A 14368-nucleotide genomic window follows, 5' to 3' on the forward strand; every position below is an offset into this window, starting at 1 on the left:
GGTTACGATATTTCAATACCTCGCCTTTATATAAGCTACTTTGCAGATATTAAATATTATAAGAATAGTGTGTGGCACGCGTATTTTTATTTTCACCAAAATGTTTGCGGTTTTTTTTTCTAAATTATGACAGAAGCAGAAGGTGCTTTAATTATTCCTGTAAAGCAAGATTTAATTAGGAGCCTATTTGAAGGAAATAGTTGGTATAAAAATTAATTTTTCACATTGCAGTACGGAAAAATTCTAGCTTGAAATATTCGGTATAAAAATACTTGATGTAAAGTAGCGGTATAGAATATTTATGACAATATTTCATGTATAAAATTTAAATACTGTATGGTATCGGTTATAATTTTATAAAAATCAAGGAAGATAATATTACGTAAAATAATTAACAACTATGTGCATAACGAAACAAAAAAGTAGGGCAAATAAAAATATTCTTATTTCTCATGTTACCCGGACTACTATTCCTCTGATATCGCTGAATCCGCAGGCGGACGAAGATAGGGAAAGGGCGGGAGAGAAAAAGTAAGGAAGATTCTTCGGCGAGTTTAAAAAGTGAGTTTCGAACGCGTTGGGGGGGGGGGGGGAATGAAGGCGCCCGCGATTGATCTCGTTCGATCTTCGGTCGTGAGACCGAACGTGTAGGTACGCTACGTTAATAATATGGCCTGGAGGAAGCGGATCGGCTTTTGTGTCAAACGATCTTCAAGTGTATCGGCGCCACGCCCTCCGAACGATCACACAGTCGATACGGCTAACCAGTTTGGATCTTCGAACGTCTCTATTACGGCCTGAGAATCTCGGGATTCTTGTGAAAAGTAGTCCGCAGGCGCAAGGGAATGTACCGTAAACTATAAAATTACGTTCAGCTGACTTGTCTACGTAGTATCGCGTGTTAATGTTATTTAAAAAGCTGCATTTCGGTATAAAGGATAAAAGTATATTTATCGGAAGATATCTTCCGAGGAATTTTTTATTTAAGAATTGATACATTAACTAAATAATATTTTGGCATTAGAAAACGATATAGTAATTTCTCTTCTATTTTATCAACGTTACTATACAATAATATTAAATTAATCATAATATCTATATTCGTAACACTTTTAAATGATTTTTATGATGCAATTAAGCGTGAGTTGATAATTTGCGATTAACTAATTAAATAAAGCTTTAAAAATTTTATTTCTCCGTTTCTTCGAGCGCATTTTCTTTTTACGAAAAATTAATTCTGAAAGTAAGGCACATTACAAAATTCTTAACGTCAAGCGAAAGCTGACGACTGAAAAATCACGGAGCGCTGTTAATACCTCGAAATACACTCACTAACGAGAAACTTCTTAACTGTCGTACTCGCGAGTTGAACGTTGACATACGTGTTTCATCGATCATGCGACGCTTTCGAGAATGCGGATGCCTTCTAGGGACATTCCTCGCCTTATAAAACGAGGCAGATAAATGGCCGACGCTTTGCGCCGCAGTTTGCGGCCAAGCTGCATCCGTAAATGCAGATGCACCCGGCCCTTTGCCACGAGACACCCTAATCCGAATGCGATGTACCCTAAGCTGCTTCCTTTCCGCACCTCGCAGCACATGTATCCATTAATTATCGCGCGTGAGAACATGGGAAAGTTGCATCGACCGTTCTTGACAGTCACGCTAAAGTCTCGTATCATTTGTGAAGCGACTTGACCAATTATCTTTTAACATATTTCTGATATAGCTGGGTATGCAAATAGTACTTTCAGCAAAATATATTTTTCAATAGTTTGATAGATTCAGATACCGTCTTTTTGAAAAGAGATGATGTAAAATTTAATAAAATGCGTAAATTTAACTTGTAACAATGGTCTCTATTACTAACGGAAGTTCTTACAATTGTATATTATTTAAAAAGAGGTCTTAATTTGAAACATTTCGTGAAACATATTCATTTATTGTATAAGTTTATTTTTTAGCGTTTAATATCCTAATACGAAGTTTTCAACTAAAAGTACAGTTATAAAAACTGAAGGCTCTTACGAAAAGATTTATTTAAATTTATTAAATATTTTAAATAATTTTATAATTATTATTAATTGAAAACATGTCCATAACTTTTTTTTGTCAAACTTCTACTATTTTCTTAGAGATAAAGAACATCTTATGGTACAGAGACGTCTCATGTTCTCTTATCTTGTGTTCGCGTGTTCGTTCAGACTTTTCCAATCTAATCAGAAAACTATCATAGGCGGCATCATCTTGATTCCAGAACACAAGATATATTTTATACATTTGCTGCAATTGCACGCGCAGCTGACATGCATGTAATCGCGGTACATGCGTTCGGTACAACACGGGTGACACTCTAACGTGCCTCGTCACGTTGCACTGACTTGTGTGTCCAGAAGATATTCTTTGACCACATCGCTGCCAAGAATTCGGCGAGAATAGGGCGACGGCAAGAGTGCCAAAAATGTCATACTACGTGAAACGGTGCACGTTCGCACATAATTTACGCGGAACATCCTAATTATTTTCCGTGGGCAATTATCTCGAGACACGAGGCCATCAAGATATACGAATAGTGTATACACTGGTATCGCGTGAATTTAACAGCACGCGACTAATTTTGCACGTAAATCCGATATAACTTTTATACGAATTAAATCTTTCGCGGTAATTAAGAATTGTAAATAAAATAAAGTTACCTGATTGATGTGAATATAAAGTGTATCGACTGAAAGTAGATTGCTTTTCTGAAAATGTAATTAATTTAATTTAGTTATTTAAGAATATTATCTTAATGGAGAGCATTCATTTAATTTATATGTTAGAAATTTTTGTTCTCCTTTTAAATTCAAATTAGAATCTTTGATTGAAAAAGACATAATATTAGGATTTCATAAAAAAGGAATATTTATATTAAATAAATTACTAAATAAATAATAAGTTTGACCAGGCACTTCGAAAAATTTATATGTTATATAATTATAATAAAATTTATTGCGAGAATGTATTTATTGCATATCGTAATCTACTAACACGCGATTGCAATCACGTAGAGGTAATGATGAAGTACATACGTTGGCTACGCTACACCGTATGTTCACGAGCCAGTTGATCTTGCAGAAATAAGCTTTGACCATGCTGTCCATCGTTCTGTCGCCTTTATCTAACGTGCGTAGGCTGTTGCAACGTGGAGGGGGCGATTGGTATCAGAAATGTGGATGCATCGCGGTATGGATCATTGCATACGTGAAATTCCATACAGAATAAATGCAATTTGGAATAAAAGAAATAATTGAGCAACTTATTTAGCAAAACGCGAATTGTCATTTTTATTTATGATACATAATATTTTTCTAAATATTTATTAAGTTGCGTTTGATAAAATTAGGTAACTATATGTGATAACTATTTTATCCTAAATTATATTAACATTCTTAAATCTAAATAAAAATTAATTGGGATTGGTATCAGAATTACAATTCATGAAATTAATAATTGTATACTGTTAAGTTCATGTAATGTATTGCTATACGTATTTAGCAATGACTTTGTATCTCGAGATAATTGTTCTAACTTATATCGTTAGATAATGCAATTTGCTAATAAAAATATGAAAGTAATATTAATATTGAAATAAAATGCATTTAACGTGGGGGGGGGGGCGTTCAATTAAATTAAAATAGAAACTTAAAAAGCTTCCTTATTGAAACGCATTCCACGATGCGATCTTGGACTAAAGCGAGCCCTCAACATTTTCATCGAGCAATAATATAAATTGTTCAGCGGACAAAAGGGGAGAAATATATCATCCGATATATTGCGCGTTATTACGAGACGCGGCATAACATTATCATCGCGCATTACGTATGCGGAGGCTTGTTTGACGAGCGGTTTGCGGTAACTAATGGGCTGGGTCCTCGTTCTATCGAGATGCTCCTATCGACAATATCCATGAGTCCTTTTGGACCAAGATTCATTATAGGAAGACTTCTGTATGCAGGACATAGGTACGTGGAGAGATCAGAGTGCATAGCAGAGCTCGTCCAATCAGAAATACCTTTTTTTTTCTAATGGAAAAAGTTTACACGTTCGAATATCCGTAATTGGATCAACCCTTTTCATGATCGATACACCTTACGATAATTGGATTTCAATGGAATTACTCATTAGGATATAAATAATATACATTTTGTTCTCGATATCGATTGATAAAATGTCTCAAAATTATCGCTGATCTTTAAATTTATTAATACTTTAAATAATTTAGGGAAAAATAACTTGTGTATTTCATTATCTGTTTGAATTTCTGCACTTTAATTTGACATTTTTATTTTTTAATTATTTAGTCAAGAACTATACAATTTAAAATCGTGAACTTTAATTCATATTATATAAAATATGATTAAAAAATTAATAGTTAAACTAATAATTAAAAATTTATTATTAAGTACATAGTCAAATATATCAACTATTAAACTTATTCGCTGTAATAATGCTGATATTTTTTTTTCCTACAAGTGCAAATAAATTTTCAAAATGTTACGCCTGCGCACTCTCAAAATAAGCGACTCGTGTATATATGGAGGGGTTAAAGCCATAGTGGTGTAAGTCACTTTTTTAACCTATCGAGTTAAGTTCATAGATGCAGTCTACACATGCAGATATGTTGAAAAAAGAAGAAAAAAAGTGGTCAAAAAAATTGACTTACACCACTATGGCTTTAACCCCTCCATATATTCCAAGCAATGCATCTTTTCTTTCATATACCTAAGCAATCATTACACGCGAAGAACGTTTTACAAAGCTTGCTCTGCACAAGTTACGCGCCATTCTTCATATCAATTACGTTTATGTACGTTTATGCACCCCTCTCTTCCCGTCAACGTTTGCAGCAACACCCCGTCGCTCGTGTACCCCGAATAATTCGGACGCGAGAGAGTGATCGATCGGTCGCGTACACACCATCGTACGTATTATCGGCGATAAACGATAAATCAGATGCGGAGTGCGGACTTCTCGACGCCACACGATTAAAGACCCCGAAAGTTGTCAGGACACGCACGTGTGTACACGTGTTGCGTTCAACACGATGCTATTCGATACCGCTTGTCGATTGTTCGAAGGAAGTCGAACAGGAAGGATAATTAATATTGGAAAACATCCAGTCAGGATATCACTCAGAAATAAAAAAAAATTAATCACTTTCTCGCAAAATAATTTTCACAGAAATGCGTTTTTTTTTTTAAGTAAAATACTTTTTTCTGATTCAGTCTTTCTCTAAATAGAATTTTTTTCTCAGAATTATGCTGTAAAAAATCAAATATGTGTGTATATTATATATCTATATGTATATATATCTATATATATATATATCTATATATGTATATATTTTTAATTGTATTTTATATAATATATATGAATTAAAGTTATCGATTTTATGAATTGTATAATTTTTTAAGTAGTTAAAAAAAGTCAAATTAAAGTGCAGAAATTCAAACTTATCAATCTTAATCAAATTATAATAAAATATTGTAAATATATTTACAATATTTTATTATGAAATAATATAAATATATGTTTTATATTATATTTCTTATATTATGTGTGTTTCTATAATATAAAATATTACATATAGTATGTAATATGTATATATAAACATAATATATTCAATTTTCTCTTACATTTGTTTAACTAAATCATCTTCACATTGTTAATTCGACTTTCTATGCGATCATCCGCTTTCCAGATGGAGATAAATGATTTTTACACTTTTACAAGTCCGTGTCGCGGACAGTCCGGCTAAACATTTCACTACTGTCCTCGAACGTGCACACAATGCGGTACCAAATGATAATCTGGCGATAAGGTATGGGATAAGAATTCCGACGCGGTAGGACACGTGAATGTGGTCTGATTAGCGTGATAGTATCAGTCGCGTGGGTTAGACGTCGACGTGGGCGTGAATGGATTCTATGTTCGATCGTTTTTCATGTTTATAATCAATTTGCGCGCATCGCGTGTCAGGCTACCTGCGGCAGAACGTTAATCAAAGACATTTTCAATTGAGACGCATCTCGACACGTCTGCAAAAGAATATAATCTGCTACCTCGAGCATTGTAGACGCGGTAAATTTTTTCTCGGCGAAAGACGCTGAATAAATTAAAACGGTAAAAAAGCATGTAACAATCTTTTTGGAATATTAATACAAAAATTGATAATTTCTTTTATTATATTTATATAGAACATTTCTTTAATTAAATTCTTGCACCAGAGTATTAATAAATCCATTATTATCGGATTATATTTGATCTAACATCCTGACTTTTATTTATCTTTGCGCTATTTTTTGATTATTCGATTCGACAGACAACTTCGTACTTTGTTATGTTACAGACATTTCAGACGTAGCTCTTTCAACATTTGCAGTATCAAGATACAACATAGGAATATTTGAACTGTAACGAACTGCACTAAAACGCTTGTCTGCCCTATAGTAATAATAGTGCCGACCGAAATTTTGGACGCCTGCCATTACGAAAATCTTATGTTGGAGATAATCACATATAAACTCGCGAGTGATCACGAACTTCGAGTGTAAAATTTTCGGATATTGAATCGTCCCACTGATAACTGCCGCTTGTGTATGTTTTTCTCAAAGTATTAGACACCTATTTTGACAAATTAGAAAAAAATTAGCATTTTCATTTAATTTTTACACTTGATCTTGATATAATGCTTCAGATTTTATAAAATTTTTAAAGAGATAGACGTCTAGCATAAGAATTTAATGAATAAAAAAAATTCATAAAAGTTTAAAGGATTATTCTGTATTTAGATTTCTTTTTTTAAAGAATCGAGCATTTTGCACTCTTGCTCATTTCTCTTAAACTTTTCATCAATCAATATCCGTCCCTTCGTAATGATCTCCCCAATAAACGTGTAAAACGCACAAATGAGAAATGCTATTGTCTTCTTATGCAGCGAACTATCTCCTCGCGATACAATCGATACCTACCGCATCGACGCCCAAGTCTCGTCGTCGAAGGAAGGCACGTTTGAATCGCACGTTTCGGCACGACCCATGTCTCGTCGGCCGTCATCACGGCGATGAGTTAATGCTAATGAACGAGCGCGGCGATTCGTCTAAATTAATTAACGCTTCCTAAACCACCGTGAAATTAGCGCTAGCGCGTGGGACGTGGCGCGTTGGGTGCCCATTATTCCGGGCTAATGGACCGATGGCAGAGAGTGTGGGTGGTGTGTTACGGTGTATCCCGTGGGTATCCCGTGGGGTTTCTCACACGCGCATCACGCACATACGCGCGGGGCACCGACGTCTATCACGCGCGGCTTGTATCGCGCCGTAAGTGGACGCATGTACGAAGGTGGGGCCGCGCCGCGCCGGTGCACGTCGCGTGTTACCGCGCTATGCATCAACGACGAAACAATGCCGGTGTAATTGAATATTTTGAGGGGATTATGATTTAAGAACCGCCGCCGGGCCGGCGGGAATCGCGCCTCCTCCTCCTACCCCCTCGTTTACTCCCTTCCCGTTTTCGCGTTTACATATGTATACGACGGTTAACTAAGTGCGCTGCATAGGGAGTAATAAATAACTATTTGGGAATCGTCTCGACTTCGACGAGCCTCGTCCATCACGACGTGATGGTGAGGGTTACCGATTGGGGGGGGTAACCATCGATTTTGTAAATTTCCGGCGTCAATACTTGCATTATGCAAATTTCCCGTCAACGAGTTTGCTCACGTCAGTAACGAATATGTTATTTAGTCTTTTTTTTCTATCTACTACACTGTTAAATTCATAGTGTCAGTCTATACTCAATTTGAAAGTCATTTTTTATATTATTCCTGTGGGTCGCGCCATTGCTCCTATTCAATATGTCCGTTAATTTAACTAAATCGAAGGAGTTAAAATAATACTGTTTTGTGTTAAAATAATAAATTTCGACACACATGGTAATTAAAAATAACAAAATGTTATTTAACTCAAGGTATTGATGGTTTAAATTTCATCCTTTAATATATTTAACAGTGTAGAATTTAATATAAAATGAGGTTTTAACTTCATTAGAAATCCCTTTCACAGAACTTTCTTTAGTTATTTAAATGCAGTTTAAAAATTAAGGCCTTACTTTTCCTATGGCGTAATCAATTCTCAATTATTATCTTCAAAAAATCAATTATATATATGTATACGTTAGAACAAATTCTTTTTATCTTCAAAAGCAGAGAGTTAATGATATGGGAAGAGAATAAATTTTTAAGTCTTATTGTATTCATATTTCGTAACAGACCCGATAATTTGTGAACACACTGCCAGTCGTTTCGGGCATGGGCGGTTAAGATTGGTTCAAAGGTTGAAAGCCGCGACGTAGGCGAAACATGGATATGAGAAAAGCGCCGAATCAGTTATAATGACAGAGCGCTGTGCGATAATTTTAGGGTAGTTCGCACGTAACACGCAACATGACAACGCTCCCGGATGATGGTAACATTTTTCTGCAATCGCAATACGAGATAACGAAACACCTCCCTGTATTTCGGGTCTTCCGATTTTTCATCTGACAATCGAGGCCTCGAGCCTCGAGCTATGCGCTTAAGACAATAAAAATAAATTTGCTTTAGCACATATGGTACAAGATTTTTATATTTTTCGAACTCTTCTGGTTCAACTTATAATTTATTTTAAAAAAAATTGCGCGCAATTTCGTATATTACATATATTTTTTATCCTTACTGACGTGATTAGCTTAAAATAATTTGCAATAAAATAAATTACTAGAATAAGTTACTTTAATCTCTTTTTATTTTACTGCTTATATAATTTATCTTTTTATCATATTTATAAATTAAGATTTTTTATACATTAAGTTTCAATGATATAATGGAAATAACAAGACTTAATTCATCGTTTAATTTTAAGAATTTTTTTTCTGAAAGAGAAAGCTTAAAAAAAATCTCAATTTTAATATATTAACAAAATACCTAATTACTAAAAACATAAAAAACAAATATAATCTCTTAGAGAATTTTGTTTCAGATTCAAATTAAAAAAATCTCCCCTTAATATATTATTCATATAATTGTATATATATTTTATACTCGGTTTTATATAATTGTAAATCACTCTGCATTTTGGTAACGTCAATGTATTCGACTGACACGTTGAATTGACATGTTGCTTTTATCAAGGTAGAAAGACAGAACTTTCCCCGGATTATTGGAGAACATGTCTCTCCCCGTGACGGGAAACAGGTTTATTTCTCCCAAGAAATCGACCGCCGTAATGTATCGATCTGAGCCACCTCGCATAACCAGAATCGCACATAGCGTGTACAAAGATACGGATCTGACTGCACCGAATGCACATACACTAGCGCAGCACGCGGTATGCAACGGCCGAGCATTCCAGAGCATCCTGCTTCCCCTATACGACAAGAGATTCTCTTTCGCGCGCGCGACCACAAATCACGTGACCCACCTTCTTCTTGCGGCATCGCACGAACCTGGCAATCGTTATCGCGTTCGCACGAGATCCGACCGCACCGTTTATCCTCTCGGCGGCGTTCCTCCGTGTCGGGATCTCGAGGCGAGAGAGACGAACGATTAAGCTATCGACACGGATAACGCTGTAACACGATTCCGGAAATAGCGAAAATGGTTGCGATGAACGCAGGATAACATGCAGACTTTGCCAAATATTTTGCAAACAAGTTTCGATGTACGCGAAACAAGAGTAGTATTAAAAAGACAACTCACTAAATTGTATATAGAGAAGTATTAATATATTATACGAAATTTTTTAATTCTTCCACAAACAAATTTATATATTTATTCGTTGATTATATCACTGCAATATAAAAAGTGGCTAAGTGCCATATAAAAAAAAATGCCTGATCTTTACTTCTTAATTCTATATTTGAATAGGAAAAATGAGCGGGTCGAGTATTATAGAAATTTAGAGTTAAGCATCTACGGCGTTTAATCTATGGTACTCATATTGTGGAAAACCTGACGATCTTCGTTCGAATATCCAATAAAGTAGACCACTACAAGGCCTCTTCGGACATAGAGACGGCCAGGACCGATAATAACCACTACTCTCTTCTTTGAATTGGGAGGATCGATTTTATCGCGGGGCCAAAGTCAAGTCTACGGGCAACCCCTTGAAATGTTTTCGTGACCGATTAACCCGAGCAGATCCTTCCTCGCATTAGAATCATTCGGACCACCCAGCCTACATTTACGCGGCTATCAATCTGATTTGAGTATTACGGCCAGCACGAAGCAATATATTGCAACCTTGTCCGCCCGTTAGATCGGCTCCTTCCCCGAATTCTCGCGACCGATATTACGAAAGATACGCGGAAATCGATTCACGTCCGTCAAAAGGCGAGCGAGCGCCTTTTATCAGATTTTGACCAACACCATAGCACGAGTCTCTGCGCGCTCTACATTAAAAATTCTTCCAATCTTCGGAATAATCTTTATTCTCTCGAGCTATCCTTGAGATATTTTCATTCGAGCTACGTACTCTGTTCTTTTTGCGAAATCACAAGTTGATGCTAATTGCTGCCGGACTTTGGCACGAAGAATTAATGTAGGTTCATCGTTGCACATATGTGTATTTTTATGAGAAAATTAATTTTTTATCAATTATATATATATATATATGCTTGGTTATACATGTTTTCTATAAATATATAGTTTGTGCAATTATGCCTTTTCTTTGCAAAAAACTAAATGCTTATATTATATTGCAACAATTTAACACATCTACGCCAAGCATTATCACGATAACAAGCACCGTTTCACCGTTAGCAATGGAATATTTGTGATTTGTAAAAACGATTGAGAATAAAAAATTTAATCTTATACCCCTGGTGGGACTCGAACCCACAATCCCCGGTTTAGGAGACCGATGCCTTATCCATTAGGCCACAGGGGCGCTTGTGAGTTAAACGCCTCTAGTATGCAGTTCACGATGATGACGTTTAGACGTCGATTTGAATAATAAGTGTAAAATACACAAGACGCTATTTCCAAATATAATAAATTATCAATCTTAAATTTATTTAATTTTATCATCGAGCAATCTTGCGTTGTCACATTATTCCCTATACTAATAATTACCCGGATTATGCCCGCTTTAATATTCACTTAGAGATATTCTTTCTACTAAAACATTAACCATTGAGTTAACATATTGAAGAAAATCAGGAGATAGATCATAGAGAACTCTTATTCTGTGTCGAGTAATGATAAATATTAAATAGGTATAAATATTTCTTGAGAAATTATACTAAAACATGTGAGAATCGTGCACACAAAGCTTTAAATTCTTAAAGAATTTCTTGTCACTTTGTGAAAATATCTAAAATTGCATAAAATCAGATTATCCTTAATTATATACCAACGATCATCTTAGTTGCTCCGATATTCTCTTTTCAATAAGACCAGATTCAGCGTTCGCGAGAAATTGAAATTTCTTGTCCTGAAATGTCGTGATTAAGAATTCGGAGCTACATGTATAAATATCTGTATGCAAATATGCGCGGACAAAACTGCCGTTCCGAGAGCAAAAGTGCTATCTGATTTCAATTTCCTTCGATAATCTTGGCGCCATCCTGGCTTGCCATAAATAAGATGATCCGTAATCATCGTCCGTATTGCATTACACACCGATGGCCGGACGTGTGCGTGTGTAATATGTATTTGGTGGCCAGGTAAATGTGGTAAATAATATTCGCGTTTTAACATTCACACACACAGAAGTGTCAAATTAACACTGATATATACTTATATATACGCAAGAATACGTTGTTGGAGAATACCAATTAAAAATTAAATAACAATTACTTCAATACTTTTAAAAGTACGGAAAAATAATATTTCATGTTTGAAGATTATAATAATTTTAAGTCCGCGATATTCTTCCTGATGGGTGATGCAAACGCGCCGAGATACGTTCCCGTGATAATCTTAATTTTACGCATACCTATACCGCGTGAGAATGCGTTTACACGTACAAAGTGTGAGTGCACATGCACATACTTCGCGCACGATCGCCGATTTGCTAACCCGAATTATCGCCAACGCCCGAATATTAACATTTCAAGCGCCTCGTTATTTAAATTGGACTTCACGAATTTGTATCGTCGCCTGAGAGATTACATATCGATAATAGCGATTGGGTGGCGAGCGTAAGAAATGGTGGAAATGGTTTATTACAGAAATAATTTAAACCCTGATATTGAACACTTATTGTTGCAATCAATCTGTGTAAGATACAGAAGTAATTTATATTATTTTATAATACACACATGATGTAGAGAGACAATGTGTAATGTGTATGCACAAATCTTATCATGTCATAGGGTTGTGTGGGGTGATGTGCAACGTTTCCGATTCCTGGTCTGCATGTCGACATTTGACAGAACCGCATACTGCCATCTGTTTGTGTTGACAGTACCTTGTTTTAGATAAATAACTCGCGAGATAGCACGCACCCTGGTTTGCTGTACGAAAAGCGAGTTAAATTCTCGAGCTGAATGTAATTTTTGCTTTTCACATTCATAGTGATTTCGTGAATTGGTTTTAGTCATCTTATAGGTAAATATTTTTATATTGTTAGTTTTCAAGTACTTTTGATAATCCAAAGCGATTTTGTGATTTTCTTACATTGTGTTGGTGTCACGCCAGTCCGCGCAAAATAGCGTGTTTGGGGTGATGTGCAACATGATGTGAAATGTGTCGACATGCAAGGTCGCAACTATTTTACTTGTGACAACTGCGATTCAGATGATAAAAAATAAAGTTTTTTGCGTTTTTCCTTTCATTATATTAATTTTTAAGCGATAAATAAATAAGAAATCAAATAAAAAATGATTTTTTTTTTTCAGGTCGATTACAACACAGTGAAATTTTTTGTTCACCAGATTTCGATTAATTTGTATTTAAGAAGCCCAAATTTAACATTTAAGTCGATTGATGTCGATATTCATGCATTTTTACCTTAATTTTACCTGTGTTGCACATCACCCCAAGAAAATTTAAAAATGCTAAAACAGACGTTTTTGAAAACTCGAAAAATTTTAGGAAAAATTTAAAATTTTGAAAATCTAATCACGCAGAATTTTAGTATTTTCCTTCCTCTACATTATACAGCCATGATATATTTAAGAATTGATTTTTAGATATGTTTTCCGAGCAACGAGTGAAAGTGTTGCACATTACCCCACATAACCCTACCTAATTTGTAGACTTTTTAATTTTAAAAAGAGGCAATAAAGGAAGAAAAATATCATATTTTTTTGTATTTATATAATCAATATTTATTTCCAATGCAGAAAAGTATTTCATGTGGAAACAAATAGCTCATAATTATTATTTTCTTAATTTTCTTAGGTAACTTGCTTTTATTAAAACAGTCATTTTTTATTGGATTGTGATACTATTAAATATTATCAGTCATTATTGTTTCATGTTTACGCGCTGATTTTTATAAAATACTTTCAGTTTATTGCACATTACGTATTATACGGATAACAAATTAATGTTACAATGGATAAATAAGTTCGCTTGGGGTCAAAATTCTCTACTTTATAAACCTACAATATTTTCAGAAATCTTTTCATTATCATCTCATGGTTTTGATAGTCTAGATCATTTCGATCTGGATGCTGCTCTATTATAAAATCACCTCGCTTTATCTCGCGTATCGCCTGACCGCCGTGTAGAACCAGAGAAAAAGCGTAGTGCTTCAAGGTCTACCGCATTTTCTCCTCTCGCATGCTGACGCCTCCGTTTAACACCCATCCACAAAAATCGACAGCCGGCGCCCGTTTCTCGGTGCGAGTCTGGGACGGCGATGCCTATCGCCGTTTGCCCCTTCGCTATCGATTTAAGCCGAGAAACGAGGCGAAACAACTTCGAGGAAATTGTTTCTTCTATACGCGGCCGCGTCGCGTGCTTCTTTATTGAAAACTATAAACAGCTGCGGTGAAGAGCGTGGAGGGGGGGACGGGATGTAAACGGGATATATCTAGGAGGTGAGAACTTGGGAGAGAGAAGAGAGAGAGAGAGATTCAACGGGGCGCCTTAATCACCGTGAACGCCCGCTGGACATCGGCGCAAAAGGAAGACTTAGAAGAGAGGTCCGGGAGGACGAAAAGAAGAGTGGCCTGGTCTCTCGCACTTAGCATAATGTTCACCACGCCTGTCATTACCCTCGACACCGCGGACATACCAGCCTAACACCCTGCGTGGTCCCTGCCCGGGTAGACACGCGAGGACGTGTCGGTATACGTTGTTGGCGAGCTTCGCATTATGGCGAGAGCGAACGTAAGG

At 35.8% G+C, this 14368-nt stretch overlaps 1 non-coding gene across 1 annotated transcript; it reads right to left on the reverse strand.

Annotated features, from left to right (window-relative positions):
* Positions 1 to 10894: 10894 nt before the first annotated feature.
* Positions 10895 to 10967, reverse strand: Trnar-ccu (transfer RNA arginine (anticodon CCU)). Its single transcript has one exon. It is a non-coding gene; the product is annotated as a tRNA-Arg (tRNA).
* Positions 10968 to 14368: the final 3401 nt, after the last annotated feature.

The sequence above is a fragment of the Temnothorax nylanderi genome, unplaced genomic scaffold, assembly GCF_030848795.1.
Source record: "Temnothorax nylanderi isolate EJ_2023f unplaced genomic scaffold, tnyl_v1.0 TNYL_tig0295_pilon, whole genome shotgun sequence".
Lineage (NCBI taxonomy): Eukaryota > Metazoa > Arthropoda > Insecta > Hymenoptera > Formicidae > Temnothorax > Temnothorax nylanderi.